At 46.9% G+C, this 4,360-nt stretch overlaps 1 long non-coding RNA gene across 1 annotated transcript; it reads left to right on the top strand.

Moving 5' to 3' along the window:
* The first annotated feature begins 569 nt into the window (after positions 1-569).
* On the top strand, positions 570-4,037 carry lncRNA:CR44059 (long non-coding RNA:CR44059). The gene is made up of 2 exons (NR_073718.1): positions 570-1,065; positions 3,463-4,037. It is a non-coding gene; the product is annotated as a long non-coding RNA:CR44059 (long non-coding RNA).
* Positions 4,038-4,360: the final 323 nt, after the last annotated feature.

Here is a 4,360-nt window from a genome sequence, read left to right as displayed (position 1 = left end):
CTGAGGACCAATGTAAATGAATTCGCCGTGCACACTGCGCCGTAATGAAGTCCGGGGATATGCCAAAGTCCGGAATCGAGGTGGAACTGCCGAACTGGGCGTAGATTGCGGCAATGACAACGATTACGAAGGCGTATCAATGACTGATGAGGGATGGTTCGGTTGGATTCCAAGCACGTGGTCCGTGTTCCCTCGCCTCGACGACTTTCAATGGTCCGTCCCAGAGAGAGGGCATCAATCTTCACCGTTCCCGCTCTCCTCCTAGTTCACTGCCCGCGACTTGGACTCTGCCCATCTGCATAATTCAAAGCGCTGCATCCCAAGGCGTTTACCAGTTTTTAGATCGTAAGAAATTACTCAGATACACTGCGAAAGCAATTGGTAATGTTAAAAAAGCAAACCCATTTTATAAACTAGGCGCACACATTTCAAAAACACAACGTTGTTGTCCATTTCTCCAGTGTAGCACACTCTCTCTCTCCCAGTTGGCCAGTGCCTCAAATGTCAACGGCAGTCAAGATGCCAGCCGGCTGCGGATTGCTCTGTTTTCTATCTGTCAGCTAGTCACTCTGTCAGTCACTCAGCCAGCCGCCGCCAGTGAGTCATTCAGTTATATCCAGGAACCCAGCTTGTTTTCAATCCCGACGGATAAGTTAACAAAGCGCACAGACCACAGAGCTTGGAGCACACACCGTACCTGGGAGACAGGAGCAGTGGGGAGAATGGTCTGCGGAAGCGCGCTTTCTTCGAGCTTTGCGCTAAGCCACTTTTGTGTGGTCCACGGACGCACCGAAGATGCCCCATTCAGGCCACACTGCATTAATGGGCATGGGCGACATTTCCCACTTACGATTGCAGGCATATTATGAAAAATGCACAATGTGCCATCAACACACCGAGCTTAGAAGGATGAAAGGGGCGATGATGGTGAAGGGGGAATCCCAACGACGACTGTAACGACGTCATCAGTGTTCTCGGTTGTCTCGAAACGCCCCCGTAGTCATCAGCTTAAAGTTTTCTAGGCAGCCAGCAAAAGACGAAGACGCAGCAGGATAAAGGACTCAGGTAGTCGTCGTTGCTTTACATTTTTATGTATGTGTATGTATTCCGGGTGCCAAAAGGGCGGTGGATGTGAGCGGCGGCATTAATAATTGAAATATTCACTAACAGGAAGTTGAAGACGTTAATGGCGCCCAACGAGTGGGCCCCTTGTACTATCTTCCCTCGCGCTTGATTGAGGTTTACTTTTCTGCTGCTGCTGCTGCTGCTTTTGCTGCTGCTAATGCATAAACCATGCACAGACATCAGCAGGCAACTCACATCACATCGGTGTCGTCCGGGTGTCCGGGTTTTTAGTCGCAGTCCGTGCTGCTTCTATACAGCTTCCAGTGCTTCTGCTGTGGTCTAGGCAACTTATTTTTAGCTCATTACGGCCAAACGACTGCGACGGACAGGCAACGCCTCTCAAGAAGTCAGAGCCCTTGTCCTTTTGGTGCTGTTTCCTGCTTGACACTCTCTTCCAGCCTTCTGCCGCCTCGTCGACCCTCGACGGCATCATCTTATGTTTTGAACTTGCCGTATTCCCAAAACGCTGGCATGCGTAATGAGCCATGGCTCGGGTTTCTCCTTCGCCAGCTTCTTGTTTTGTAATTTCAAAATCATTTCGCCGCGCGCTCTAAATACGAAACTGCGTGTTACACTGAGAGAAAATACTGCTATTTCATGCTTCCCCATTTAAATTAGTAGTTGCATACATGCGAGGGAACTCTTTTGAGTCATTCCACCTGTTATTTCTGAACTTTATCTCTCGCAGTGTATTTTGCCTCGGGCTACCGTTGTGGTCCTGTTTCTTCCCGCTTTTTCGCCAGGACACCCTTGCCTTTGTTGCTGCCCCCCGCTTCCAGCAACCAGCTCCCAGCTCCCAGCTCCCAGTTCCCAGTTCTGTTTCCGTTTTCTGTCCAGGGGCAAAGGCGTCGCTTGTTCCCGAATTCCCGTAGCAGTCATTTGCGTTTATTATCACAACGCGCTGACTTGCCCATTCCCAACCTCCGATTGCTCGGCACATCAACTTCAATATACGGACTCGAATTGGGCATAAAGTAAGGTTATTCGATTTCCTGCATGCGCTGCTTTAAAGCAATCCAGAGTGACTTTAATGGGCGCTCGCGTGGGCGGGGTTATCGGGTAGATATTGTAACTAAATGTTGGGAAGGATGCGCCTGGCGCAAACTGTAACCGCAAAACGCCAAAAGGAAATAAATGTGCGACTTTGCAATGAAACAAGCATTTATGGTGCCATAAAACAAACCAAGCACGAATATTTCTAACTCATCTTAAAACAAATACATGCGAGTGCGCCGGTTTCTCTGTATCTGTGTGTTTGCTCTTACATAAGAGCGTAGCATCTACGTCCTTTTCGTCCTTCCCATCCGGCCCCGTGGTCCTCGTCCTGGTCCGCATGTGTTTGATTACATGGCCAAAATTTTGTGTGTGTTTTGTGTTTGACTGCGGCTTTTGGAGCTGCCAAAATGAGGCTGAGGACAACAAGGACGAGTGGGTATGTTGGGGAGTGGGACAAAGTAGAGCATAAACTTGCTCAGATAAAGTTTGATTAGTGCGACAGACTAAAGCCTATCTGCCAGCGCGGCGGTTAGCAGACATCCCCAAACTTGAGCTCCAACTGCGGTCGACTGTTTTTCGCTCAGTGCAGACAGAAGTACAAACAGCTGGATATTGAAAAAATATTACAGCTTTTGGAATCTAATATTATTTTCAGCATTTTTGAAAAGAAAAATTTTTATTCGTTTTTATTTTAATTACCTAGCACGAAATATGATATACCTTTAAATGTCTTTTATTTCTGTGCAGTGCACGAACGCACATATGGACTAGCATATGGGCATGTTGTAGTCCTTGGCAAATTTGTGAAATTGTGATATAAAAAACCAGCCGAAGGCAGCGCGAAAAAAGGAGCTGCTGAACAGGATCTGAGCACACAAAAACCGCAAAATACAAAACGCAAAATTACTCCCACGGGACACGGGGGCGAAATGGTGGGGGCGTGGCCCCAACCAAATTACCGTCAACTCGGTGGGAAATACTGAAAAGTACGAAATGACATGTCGCATTTTAAAGTTGCGTCAACGTCAACGTCAGCCTCAGGATTCTGAATTTAGGCTCCAGGCTTCAGGCATCTGGCTTCCTGTAAGGGAATAAAAAATAATAAAACTGAAGATGGGTGGGTAAATTGTTTTAGAGTGCTTTGTTGGTTTTTTGACTGCCTCGTGCCTGTTCCTTTGCGGTGTAATTTGAATATGCGCGCCTTAAAGTGAAAGCATTTGCATGCTAGAATTCCAACGTTTCCCTGTCCGCGACTGGCGCCACCATTTCACTCTGACCACGAGACACATTTACGGGTAAACAGTGTTAATGAAGTCGCATTAATTTGAGTGCGTTATACAGGACAACGCGGAAGGACACGGCAGCACGGACGAAACGCAACAAAGCCGTCACAGATGAAGCACAAGGAGCAGAAAGGACCGGCGAAGGCGGCAGATACAGAAAGGGCAGCAGTAACTCCTTAACACACTTACATAAGAGTACACTGAACAAAACTGAAGCAAAAAGTTTATATAGAACTAGCTAGTGTTTGTTTAAGTTCCTGATAGAATTTTTCTATCTATAAGTAAATAGCCTACCTATGGACCTTGAAGTTTATACTTAGTTCTTGAAGTTGAGTTCTTTTTTTCGCTGTGCACTTGACAAACTCACACGCGGCGGCTCAGGCGAAGGCAATGACAATACAAACATCGAGTAACAGGGAAAAATGGTCAAAACGGCGCAAGGACGAGCTTGGCAAAGAGTTACGGCTCCTGCTCCTTCGGTCTTCGTCCTGGTCCTGGTCCTGGTCCTGGATGAGAGAGGAGCATCGTAAACCGGCGACGGCAACATGAAAATCTTGTCATATTTTTCTTGTTTACTGTCAACATCTTTGTACTTGAAGTCCCATTATGTTAATTATGATGAAGTAAACAGGACACAGTTGTTGTTTATTATAATTACCAGCAGTCGAGTCAGCAGACACAACAGTCAGGACTAAAGTTGCAAAATGAATTTGTTGCACGTCCGTTCGAAGGAATTCCGCTGGGTAGTGGTAGTGGTGGTGGTGGTGGTGGTGGTGGTGTTGGTGCGGATGGGGTTGTCAAGTGAACTAATTCAATTAGCCAATGTCCTGGGCACTGAAAATTCGCTGGCGGCACGAATTATTCGGAGCGATAATATTTGCGAACTTTTCACGCAATTGAGTATGGGGCTTTCATTGAAACTGTGTTGTGTGTCCTTTGTTTTGCGGCTATAATAG

The sequence above is a fragment of the Drosophila melanogaster genome, chromosome 2L, assembly GCF_000001215.4.
Source record: "Drosophila melanogaster chromosome 2L".
Lineage (NCBI taxonomy): Eukaryota > Metazoa > Arthropoda > Insecta > Diptera > Drosophilidae > Drosophila > Drosophila melanogaster.
Note: the sequence above shows the minus strand (reverse complement) of the source record. Positions and strands in the feature narration are given on the sequence as shown.